Source organism: Sus scrofa, chromosome 14, assembly GCF_054392235.1.
Source record: "Sus scrofa isolate SSC_HxYL_T2T_F1_AM1 chromosome 14, Sscrofa_HxYL_maternal_Yorkshire_Landrace_v2.0, whole genome shotgun sequence".
In the NCBI taxonomy this organism is placed as follows: domain Eukaryota; kingdom Metazoa; phylum Chordata; class Mammalia; order Artiodactyla; family Suidae; genus Sus; species Sus scrofa.
Genome location: NC_139396.1, coordinates 158,498,475 through 158,510,918, shown reverse-complemented (window position 1 = coordinate 158,510,918; position 12,444 = coordinate 158,498,475). Strand labels below are relative to the sequence as shown.

At 50.9% G+C, this 12,444-nt stretch overlaps 1 protein-coding gene and 1 long non-coding RNA gene across 6 annotated transcripts in view; both read left to right on the top strand.

The window, feature by feature from the left end:
* C14H10orf90 (chromosome 14 C10orf90 homolog) overlaps positions 1-12,444 on the top strand; it is a 235,829-nt gene that overhangs the window by 90,677 nt on the left and 132,708 nt on the right. The window lies entirely within an intron of this gene.
* On the top strand, positions 3,520-9,429 carry LOC110256631 (uncharacterized). Its single transcript, XR_002338403.2, has 3 exons — positions 3,520-3,711; positions 7,579-7,652; positions 8,900-9,429. It is a non-coding gene; the product is annotated as an uncharacterized LOC110256631 (long non-coding RNA).

The window sequence follows — 12,444 nt, the reverse complement described above, 5'->3', positions numbered from 1 at the left end:
CTGTGAACTACACCACAGCTCACAGCAACACTGGATCCTTAACCCACTGAGCAAGGCTAGGCATCGAACCCAAAACCTCATGGTTCCTAGTCAGATTCGCTAACCACTGAGCCACAACGGAAACGCCAACGGAAAGCTTTTAATATTTTACCATCAGGAATGAAATTTGCTGGAGTTCCTCCTGTGGTACAATTAGTAATGGAGCCTGAGTTGTGGCAGCTGTGGCATAGGTTGCAGCTGCAGCTCAGATTCAGTCCCTAGCTAGGGAACTTCCATATGCCACAGGTGTGGCAAAAGAAAGGAAGGAAGAAAGGAAGGAAGGAAGGAAGGAAGGAAGGAAGAAAGAAAGAAAGAAAGAAAGAAAGAAAGAAAGAAAGAAAGAAAGAAAGAAAGAAAGAAAGAAAGAAAGAAAGAAAGAAAGAGAGAGAAAGAGAAAGGAAGGAAGAAAGGAGATTTGCTCTGGATTATTTCATAGCACTTAGATTATTTTTACATCTTTCTTTCAAGATGTTTGTGTTATTTTTTTCTCTTTTCCCTGTTAATGTTTTATATTGCATGGGTTGGTTTGTTAAATGTTAAACCACCCTTGAATTCCTACAGTGAACTTCACTTGATCTTGATATATCATTCTTTTGACATGTCAGTGGCTTTAATTTAGTAATATTTTATTTAAGATGTTTGCATATATGTTAAAGAGAGAGACTTGCCTCTAATTTTCCTGTATTGTAATATCCTTTTCAGGTTGTCATCATTTGTGTTCCTCTCTTTATAATGAGGTAAACCTATTTTCATAATGTTTAAGAACCAGTCCTGAGGTTCCCATCATGGCATGGTGGAAACAAATCCGACTAGGAACCATGAGGTTGCAGGTTTGATCCCTGGCCTCGCTCAGTGGGTCAAGGATCCAGCGTTGCCATGAGCTGTGGTGTAGGTCACAAATGCAGCTCAGATCTGGCGTTGCTGTGGCCGTGGTGTAGGCCGGCAGCTACAGCTCCAATTAGACCCCTAGCCTGGGAGCCTCCATATGCCATGGGTGTGGCCCTAAAAAGACAAAAAGACAAAAAAGAAGAAGAAGAAGAACCAGTTCTAACATTTTTCCTGGGAGCTCCCCATTTATGCGTCTGGCCATTACTTTCTTCTATTGCTTTTCCTTTTCTTATTGATTATAGAGGCTCAGTATGCCTTAAAGAACTTCATCTCTTGTCTAATGTAGGAACGGTCAATATCTTTCTGCTAGTTTGTCCTTTATCTTTTTTAAAGTTTTTTACATTTTTCAATGTTATTGTCTTTTGTTAACGTATGGTTGATTTACAGTGTTGTGCCAATTTCTACTGCACAGCAAAGTGACTCATTATATATAAATATTTATTTATTTACTTATTTTTCCTTCTTTATGTTATTTTCCATCATGGTCTATCCCAGGAGACTGAACATCATTCCCTGTGCTACATATACCGTAGGACCTTCTTGTTTATCCTTTTTCTAACTGCAATAGTTTCGTGTTCCCATCGTGGCTTAGCAGTAACAAACCCGACTGGTTTCCATAAGGACGTGGGTTTGATCTCTGGCACCTCTCAGTGGGTTAAGGATCTGGCATTGCCATGAGCTGCAGTGTAGGTCACAGACGTGACCCGGGCCTGCTATTGCTGTGGCTGTGGCATAGTATATGCTCTTAGCTGTAGCTCCAGTTCCACTCCTAGCCTGTGAACTTCCACATGCCATGGGTGCAGCCCGAAAAAGAGTAAGCAAATAAGTAAATGTAATGGTTTGTATCTACTGAGCGCCAAACTCCCAGTCCATCCCACTCATTCTTCCCTTCTTCTTTTCATGTATCTTGTGATTTTGTTTATGATATACATATTTTTTTGGTCACCACACAGAATATTCTAATTTTTTTAGGTCATTGAATTTCAGATTTTCATGACTTCTGTCGTTGGGGGTCTTTCTTTGAAGTGTTCCTGCTCCGATCATTAAAATATTCCTCTTTTCGTCCTTCTAAGACTTCATTTCTTACTGTTGAACTCTTTACTAGAATTTGTTTTGGAACAAGGATCATGATGCGTTTTTGCTAACCGAGGTGAGAAATGGTAAACTTGGGCTTATAAGTTCCCCAGAGCCATACCAAGCCTATTTTCTTCACAGCCCCCTATCCTCAGGTACTCTGCGCAGGAGGAAGAATTTGAACAAATTTTTCAGAATGACAACCAGCACTTACGAAGGGTTAGAAAGGCCAAGTGTAGATATCTTACCTCTGCTTGGGAGAGACTTGGTAAATGCCCCTTGCACAGACATCTTGATGGGTGCCAGCGGGAAGAGCAGAGCCTACTGGGTGGAGATGTGGGCTCTCTTGGGAATCCGAAGGGGGGCGGTGCTCTCCCTGAGACTAGGGGAGGGGGAGGGGGAGCAGGAGCCTTTGCTGCAGAGATGGGCTCATGGAAGAGCCATCAAGGCAGGGGTCACGTAGGATTATGGAGGGCCTGGGGTGCTTGGGGTGGGGAATAAATGTAGCGTGAATAGAGCTTGCCATTGCAGTCTGCAGGGGAGACATCTAGGAAGTCTTCGCATGGGCCTCCAAAATGTCATGGTCTGTGCATGCGGGTCAGAAAGAATTCTCCAGCATGTTGTGGTAAAGAGAAAGAAGAGTTTATCGAGATGTGAGATAGACGGACGACTCCAGGCACCTGGGTGTATCTGCTTTTATAGTCCAGGGAGAGGAGAGGTCTCAGGTTACAGTTGCTGACCTGCTGATCGGTGGGGAAAGAAGGATCTTAGATACACTTGCTGGTTGCTCAGGGGCATATAAGGCCGCTACAGGGGCAGGGTAAGGAGTGGGCCACATGCCTTTCCTTGTAGGGGCAGGAGCAGGACAGGCTGCTCCAGCTGGGGGAGGGGCGTTACAACGAGATGGGTGGCATGATGATAAGCATCTGGTCCTTCCTGTCTTGGCCAGAGGCTTTGAGTTCCATCTCCTTGAAGGGGCCTTGAAGTTCCACATTTGCTATGGGGTTATTTCTGGAGCTGAGGCTGCTGAGAACCAGGGCCAGGGAGCTCCTCAGAGGCCATTTGAGGATGTCGGGGTTGCCACCTCGAGGTCTTCCCCTGAGGGACTCAGGTTCTTGGTGCTGGCTCTCCAGCCAGGCGTGCACCAGCCTGACCACCTGTGCTGTTACCACATGCTAGGTGCCCATGTGTTTTGGTAGGCAGAGGTCTGAGGTCTCGGGGTGATACAGCCTGGGGTCCTCAGCCCCTCCCCCCAACCCCAGGATGATGTGTCCCTTTCTAGTCAGTGGTGGTGAACGGTCCTGGGCTGCCTGTGGATAGAGGGTCAACCCTGGGAACCAGGTCCTGGTGCCAGGTCCCCCTTCCTCATCCCCATCCTGGAGGCAGAGGCTGGCTTCTTCCTTTAAGCCAGGAAGGGAAAAGGATGCCTCATTTGCCCGGTTTGAATGGAATGTTCATGATGGGGCGTGAGAGCACATTCACTTTTCAGGCCCCGCCTCCTCCCTCTGGCCACCTCCCAGGGTGCAGGGTGTCCCTGAGGCTTTGGACGCTTCCCTGTGGCTGAGCATCAGGGGATCGCCCCACGCAGCTGCCTGGTTTCTGCAGCAGGAGCAGCACAGCCCCAGAGGTCAGGTTCCCACCTGCGCCGTCTCTGGGTGACTCAGGTCCCAGGGCTCTGGAGTAGCTTTCCTAAGAGAGCAAGTCACCCAGGTGAGTCCCACCTGCCCCTGAGGTTGCAGGGAGGTTGTGGGAGCCCCTTGTGGGGGCGCATAGGAAGGATTCCCATCTTGGGTAGGTGACTGCTCACGCGACCTCACTTCTAAAAGAAGGCTCTCCAGAAGGACGTTGGGCTCGCTGGCTGCATCTTCCAAGTGCCTTTGCATTTCTGACCCCAACTTCTTAATGAGGATTCTATTTTGACTCAAATAGTTCCACTTTTGTATTTCTTTTCAATGCGATCACACTAGTTTAAAAGACAGTGAAAGAAATGGCAAAGAGCATGGCGGTATCCAGCTTGGCAAAACCCAAAGGATTCTTGGGGACCTTCGCAAAGAATGCAGGGGGTGACAGTCCTTTGGGTTGGCGTCTCCTAGGAACCGTGGTGTTCTCAGTTGGTCCCTTATTTCTTGTCAGCAAAATACGTTCGATGGAACTCTAAGAAATAGTGCCCTTGAGAACGATTTTATAGCAGCTCAAAAAACCCTTTCCGGGACTTACGTGAATTACATCTCAAGACACTCAGTGCATTATACCAAAGTTTTCAGAAATTCCGTAAGAATCTCGGGAAGTCTCTAAATTTTCCTAATTAAGTTTTAAAGTAACTCCTTTTAGTGCTTAAAAAATCGTTGAGCATTACATTATACTACCCTGAAATAAAACGGCGCTAACTGGGAAATAATATATGAACTTCTCGGGGTCCATTTAAATGCATCTGATTCCGGCAACTTAGAGAAAGGGCCAGCTCGGTGGGAAGATAAAGGAGTCAGGCGGGGGATAAAGTTCACTGGGCGCGCGGACAATGCACATAACGCTCACTTGATTGACAGCAACCTTAATGAAGTCCCTGCCCTAAGGAGCTTCTGAGTCTGTGCCTGGTGTGCCGGGAATTAAAAGGAGAGGGAATGAGGCATCAATGGGGATTTGCGATAAAGCAGGAGAGTGATCTGGGCAGAGGGAAACAGGAGCACTCACGGCGAGCTTTTGCTGGGTTTACTTTTTAAAGAAATACTTCCTTTATTTTTTAATGTCCTTTTTCATTCCAGTGTAGTTGATTTACAATGTTGTGCCAATTTATGCTTTAGAGCAAGTGACCCAGTCATTCATATAAATATATATTCACCTTCTCTCTCTTATATTATCTTCCATCATGGTCTATCCCAAGAGACTGGATATAGTTAGTTCCCTGTGGTACACAATGGGACCTCACTGGATCCCATTATGGGTAAGCAGTCACATCCTACTTTTTTTTTTTTTTGGATATTTATTTCAGTTTTATATTTTTTGCATGTTCCACATGTTTTGACATGAGTAAATTATTACTTTCATAATTAGAAAAAAATAAACTTTAATATTTGAGCCTTTTTCAAAGAAATGGCTTAGTCTTTGTTTTCTAAAGTAGTGCTTTAGGGCTCTGACCTGGATAATTCTAAATTAGTCTCTGAGAAGAAACTTGGCCTTGCCTCTTTGTTTTTTGTTTTGGTTTTTTTTTTTCCTCCATTTTCTTTTATTACTCAAACAAATTTATCGCATCTGTAGTTGTATAATGATCATAACAATCTGATTTCACAGGATCTCCATCCCACGGTCCAGGCACATCCCCCCACCCCCCCCAAACTGTCTCCTCTGGAGACCATAAGTTTTTCAATGTCTGTGAGTCAGCATCTGTTCTGCAAAGAAGTTCAGTCTGTCCTTTTTGCAATGACATCCTACTGATAGCACAGGGAACTATATCCAGTCTCTTGGGATAGACCATGATGCAAGATAAAATATATATATATATATATTTTATATATATATAAATGACTGGATCACTTGCTGTGCAGCAGAAATTGGCACAACATTGTAAATTAAATATACTTCGATAAAATATTTTTTTAAATTAAAAAAAAATGTAATCGTTTGCAGCTCCTAACCCAAAATCCTTGTCCAGCGCACTCCTTCTCCCCTCCCCCGTGACAACCACAAGTCTGTTAAAGAAATCCTTCCTTTTTTTGGTCTTTTGTCTTTTTAGAGCCATGCCAGCGGCACATGGAGGTACCCAGGCTACGCCACAGCCACAGCAACGAGGGCTCCAATCCACGTCTGTGACCTACACCACAGCTCACGGCAACGCCAGATCCTTAACCCACTGAGTGAGGCCAGGGATTGAACCCGTGTCCTCATGGACACTAGTCGGGTTCGCTAACCACAGAGCCACAAAAAGAACTCCAAAAGAGATCCTTCTTTTAAATGCCTGCTGGGGCCTCTAGGTCACGGGGATTCCCGTGAATCATGAGTACAGCCACCAGGCCATGTGCTGGGTGGCCAGCTAAAGAGAAGCATCACTTTCGTCTCTTCACCATCACCCGAGCTGGGAATTAGCGGTGTCCTCGGGCCCCTCTCACTGTTGCTGAAACTTGACCCCTGTGTGCTCAGAGACAAGAGTCCTCAGTGAAGGAGAAAACAGCTTTGTTGCTTGGCCAGGCAAAGGGGGATGCTGTCGGCTCCTGCCTTCAAAAACTCTGTGTCCCACCGGGGCCTTTGGTGAGGAGTGTTACAGCCGTGGTTCACGGTTCACGGGCAGGGTCAGGGTGTGTGCAGAGCTTATCCTCCTATAATCTGGCCTCAGGGTCTCCTTCGAGCATCTGTGTTTCACAGGTGCAGGCGATCACAGGTGGAGGCCCTTCTTTCGGGAAGGAAGGAGGCTTCCTCACGTGGTTAACATCTTCCATTTCTTGGGGGTTTTTGTTCAGCAGACGAGCTCAAAGACATTGTTCTGCGTCTCCCTTGAGGAGGAGGCAGAATCCTGCCCCAAGGCTGCACCGTTGTTTCTTGACGCTGCCCCCTGGTCTCTGCATCCCGTCCCTTCCCTGATGTAGCCACTGTTTGAACCTGCCCTCCGGGGAGGTCATGGAGGCTGAAACCTATTCCTTCCAAACAAGAAACAGGGGACACAGAAAAGCTTCCACGCCCAGGAGCCCCACAGGGTCCTGCTCGGTGTCGGCACCCCCAGTAACTGCTCCCGGGATGTTTTCGCCCCCCTCTTTGCAAAGTCTGGCTGGCACGTCGCCGCTGGGGGCCACACAGCGCTCTTCTGGGGACCAGCACCCGCTCCCGCCCTCCACACCCCCCAGCGCAGCACCATCTCCAGCCCTGCTCCTGCCTGCCTGGCCTTTGGGTCATCCCTCCTGTCCTCATTCTTCAAGCCCGCACCCTCTCTCCGCCAGCATTCTCGGCGGAGGAACTCGCCTCACGTGGCATTTAGAAATAAACACTGGGGGAAACGATGAAAAAAATAAAAGGCGATCCTGTCGTGGCTCAGAGGTTAACGAACCCAGCCCGCATCCCGGAGGACGCGGGTTTGATCCCTGGCCTCACTCAGTGGATTGAGGATCCCGCGTTGCTGTGGCTGTGGTGTAGGCCAGCAACAGTTGCTCCGGTTTGACCCCTGGCCAGGGAACCTCCCTATGCTGTGGATGCAGCCCTAGAAAAGACAAAGAAAGAAAGAGAGAAAAGAAATACACATGGGGAGCCACAAAATCTCACTTTCCCCACTCTTGATGCCCCCACATCTGCCTCTGCCCCTCTCCATCTTCCCCTCCTCCCTCCATGGGCAGAGTTCCAAGGCTACCGAGCAGTGGACTTGGACTCTAAAGGAAGGTCATTATCTGGATGCGCCTGATCCAATCAGGGACCTCTTCAAAGGGTGAGAGCCTTGCTGAGCTCAGAGACATTCCCACGTGGGGGACGTTCTCTGTGTGACTTTGAAGATACAGAGGCCCCGGGGCGAGTGGCCCTTAGGAGCTGAGGGCAACCCCAGGCTAAGAGCCAGTAACCTCAGTCCTACAGCCCCAAGAAGCCACGTCCTTTCTCTTCCAGCCTGAATGAGCCTGGAAGAGCGTGTCTAGCTCCCCTTGGTCTCAGCCTTGGGTGACCTTGAACAGAGAGCCCAGGTAAGTCCTGCCCAACTTCTGACCTAGAGAACCATGAGATAATAACTGGTGTCGTTTTAAGGGCTCAGTTGTGGCGACTTGTCCACAGCAGCGGGAAACTAGGATGCTCTCTCTCTGGCCATGAGAGTTGCCCATCTTTCGGTCTATGGCCTAAGCCTTCACTCTGCTTCTGCTTCTCCTCCCACCCCGCTGCCTTCTCACAAGTGCTTCTCCTGGTATCCTTCCCACACACCTCTCATCTCTTCGCTTCTGGACTATTTCTGTCAGCATACAGCCCCGTCACACTTCAAAGATCCTTTCTTGGAATTCCTGCTGTGGCTCAGTGGGTTAAGAACCTGACATAGTATCCATGAGGATGCGGGCTCTACCCCTGGCCTCGCTCAGTGGGTTAAGGATCCACTCACAAGCTGCGGTGTAGGTTGAAGATGTGATTTGGATCTGCCGTGGCTGTGGTGGAGGCCGGCAGCTGCAGCTCTGATTGGACCCTTAGCCTGGGAACCTCCATGTGCCGCGGGTGTGGCCCTAGAAAGAAAGAAAGAAAGAGGGAAAGGAAGAAAGAAAGAAAGAAAGAAAGGAAGGAAGGAAGGAAGGAAGGAAGGAAGGAAGGAAGGAAGGAGGAAAGAAAGAAAGAAAGAAAGAAAGAAAGAAAGAAAGAAAGAAAGAAAGAAAGAAGGAAAGAAAGAGGGAAAGACAGATGCTTTCTCGATTGCACATCTCTCTCAAGGCACCGCTCTGGTCCCCTGCCTCCCTTCAGGGAAATTTCTTCAGTGTCCCCACTCCTCGTCCTGCTCCTCTGCCTTCATTCTTCTCAAGGCCAACAACGCCAGCACCTCTGTCCTGGCGTGACTTGACCTCCTAGCAGCAGGGGACGGCCCCTCCTCCACCCCGGCCTTGGCTCCAGGACCCCACCTCCTCGCGGTTGGTTTCCTTGACTTCAAGGGCGGGCAGTATCTTCTGGGTCCGCTCAGCTGCTCCACCTTTGTACCCAGCCCACCTTGACTCCGCTCCTCCCTGTCCCCCCACCCCCGGCCATTCCTAGGGATGTGACTCTCCTTTATGCCTGACTCCCACATTCCTGCCCTTCAGTGGCCCCTTGGGACAGGCAATGCGCTTCTCAGTCTGGACACGTCCGAAGGAAATGGTTCATTTCCTTCCAGCCTGCCCCCTGTTTCCTGCCTTGCGGGGGATCTAGAAGCCCTGTCTCATTCCTTCCCTTCCCATCTTCCCTGCAAATGCTCCATCACCAGGTTCTGCACAACCTGCCTTGAAGTGTGTTCCTGACCCAGTCTCTCTGCCTCCACGTTTGCCCCTCTCGGCTCGTTCCCCACACACCTGCCAACGTGCTTCTGTCAGCATCCACGCGGCGGCGGGTCCACGCGGCGGCGCCCCAGCTCCGTCCTCTTCAGATCCTCCGTCTCCCCGCCATCCTTCCTGCCTCTGCCCAGGTCCCGGCCTCCTGTTCAGAAGGTCCTTCTCCTCGCCCCTTTGCCGGCTGCTTCCTTCTGGCCGTGCAGCTGGCTCTTCAGAAAGGCCAGCCCTGTCCACTGGGCCAGCAGGGCTGCCCCCCGGACCCTCGATTTCAGCCCCTTGTGTTTCCATCATAGAACTTTCTGGGATTCAAAAGCAGTTCTTCGTGTTTTTGCCCCTTCCCTCCTGAGGGGCAAGGGCTCAGCCCAGTTTCTCCACTGTTGCCTCTCCAGCATTTACCACGATGCCTGACACATGGGGGGCCTCAAATGATATTAGTTGAATTTAAAAAAAAAAAGAAAAAGCGCAACCTCGGTTGTCACTTGCTGTCTTTTGTGCGTAGATGTTCCATTTGATCTGCTCAATAACCCCATCACGTCGGCATGGGGCTCATGAATATTTAAAAGGTAAAGAAACTGGATCAGAATGAAGTGAAGTAATCTACCGGGGGTCAGGCTCTTACGAATACGCCAGAGGAGTCAGGACTTGCAGGCAGGCATTCTGGCTCCAGGCCTGGCTACCCACCCTCCACACCCAGCCCGGTGATGAGTCCACTCACAGGACCCTTGATGGCCATGCGTACTGATGGCCTCGAAGTGGTTTGGGAAAACAGAGACCTCGCAAGGGAAATGGCCTTATGTTGAAATGGGAGTGAAATAGGGAGAGAAGCGCCGAACTGATTTTAACCTGCACCTGCCTCGTGGCCGGTAATATCCTATTAGGGACACTCGCTGGCATGGGGCTGCGTTGTATCTGGATGCTGTATTAGCTGAGGTTCAGAACAGCAGCAGGAGGATGCTGGACCAGCATCAGGAGCTTTTAAAGAGGAATGTGGCCACAGGGCCACATCAAAGGCTGATTGGACTTTGCTTCCCTCCTGGAGGGGGAGTGCTTGCACGGAGAGGGCTCCTTTCTCGTCCCTTTGTTTTCTGTTTCCAATTTGTTCAAACCACAAGGGGCTTTGAAGTGCTTGACGCCAGCCCAGGGCAGGGCCTGGCGTGCACTGAAGAGCGAGAAGTTTCCCGTTTCACTGGAAACAGGCCAGTTTTCCAGATGGTAATTCAGAAGGACATTTTGAAAAGCAGAGCTTGGGGCTCCTATACATGCCTTATTTTTAGGGAGAGTGACAGCAAGTCAATTGATGTACCGGTTGCAAAGTTATATATAAACATATAATTTTAGGCCTTGGGTCAGAGTCTTGTTCTGAAACGTACAATGGAGTCAACAGAAAGATGTTCCCTGGTGACTCAGTGGATGAAGGACCTGGCATTTGTCACTGCTGTGGCTCCCGTTGCTGCTGCGGCGCGAGTTCAATCCCTGGCCTGGGAGCTTCCACATACCTCAGGGAAATATCTTCATTTTCATATTTAGCTTGGATGCCTGGGGCAGGGAGGGGCCCCCTGAAGGCTCTTAGTCGTCGGGCCACACGAGTGGGAGGCCGAGAAGGGAAGAGCGGAGCCACTCTTCCTGCCAGAGTGGACGTGGGGCAAGGCTGGCCACTCCCACGTGGGATGGAAGAGGTTGCTATGGTTTCCATCAGCGAACTTCTCCAGACTGTGACAGGCAGGCCCTTTCCTGTCCGCGGTAAGGGCTCTGCGTGTGTGCAGAAGCCCTTCGAGCAGAGTGGGGAGGAGAGGCGGTTGGGAACACACCTGATTTGGTGGCCTTCTGTGCCAGGACCGCCCCCCCCGCCCCGGCTGTTGGCCCTGCCTGCCCATCTTGTCTCCTTAGCAGGAAGTTCAACGGCTTAGGGTCAGGCGTGTGGGCTCTGCCCCTTTCTGGCCGTGGGACCTTGACAGAGTCACTTACACCCTATAGAATGGTGGGGATGACCCCACCCCTAATTCACAGAGGGCCTTGGGGACCAGGGACAATGACATTCAAGACCCTTAGCCTAGCCCTGGGCCTTGAGCACACGGTGCGGGGGGCGGGGGGGGGCGGTGTGGACGTCTGGAATCATTGCTTGTCTCACTTCTTACCCTCGTTGGCTACTCACAGATTCTGAGACCTTGGGAGAGTCACTTTGGGACCAAGTTCTCCTGCGTGCTAAGCAAGAGGGCGTTGGTTCTGGAAACACGGCAGGAGCGCTGACAGTAAGCCAGGCATTGGCGGGAGCTGGGGACCCAAAACCTGATGGGACCCGGCTGCCTGCTGTGGGGACCAGCCTGTGTCCCTCTGAGAGCCAGGCCCCTACTCACTGATGGCTTTTAGGTTTAGGTGGCTTGTGTTTGGCCTGGAGCCAGAGAGTGCTCAGTCCCTGCTGCTGTCTCAATGGGGTCACCCTTGCAGCTACTGAGGCCTTGGCCTTCAGGACCCAGGTCTGGTCCCTGCCTCCTGACCGTCTTCGCAGGCCCACAGCAATGGGGGTGGGGAGGCAGAGCGTGTTTCATCCTGTTGTTGACAAAGGCCAAACAGTATCAAAATTTCTCATTTTGGAAAGAGGTCCCTTCAACCCTGGGTGATGTGTTTCCTGATCCCTCCTCTTTTTTTTTGGCTGCACCCACAGCATGTGAAGTTCCTGGGCCAAGGATGGAGCCCAGCTGCCCCAGCCACCGCTCTGAGCAGCCCTGGGGATGGAACTGGATGAAACACTCTCGTCCCTGGGAATCACAGTTTCTACGTGTGTAGAGTGTGAAGATGCAGCTTCACCAGGCAGGCAGTGTAACATCCATTTGTAAAGGAGGGACCCTCCTAACCGCTTCCTGTCCTGATGGGGGCGCTCTGGCGGGCTTTGCTCCCTGGGTGTTAACTGACCTTCACATGGGTTGCAGGGCCCTTAACGGCCACAGCAGAACCAGCTGTAACCACCGCAGTGCTACTCGTTAAAACTGAGGGGAGGACACAGGCACCCCTAGCTGAGCGTCTGCAGGTCATGTCGCACCCAGGTGATCGGTAGGGCAACCTGCAGATCGGCAAGGTCACTTGGGCCCCCCCGGGGTGGCCCAGGTCCCAGTTAATGGAGCCAGATGGTTGCGTCTCATGCAGAAAGCAGAGACTGATGGGTTCTGTTCAGAAGAGCACCTCCTATGCTCCAGTCCTGGATCAGACGCATTGGTGATGCTGAAGATGCAGGCATGGAGCATCCTTAAAGACGTCCATCCTGGGCCCAGGCCCGGCCTTTGTGCTCTCCCCTCACCTGCTTGGGAGAGGGCAGAGGTGGCTGGGCAAGTCCCTTTGGATCTAGGAAGTCACAGCAACTGGCACAGCTTAAGGACAGTGAGGAGTAGGGTCCCGTCCCTCTGCCCCTCCCCTCTCTCCAGGGCCTCTGGACACATCGAGACTGGCAGGAAGCTGCTGAGCCTGCAGCTCCCCGGGAGCGGTGGGC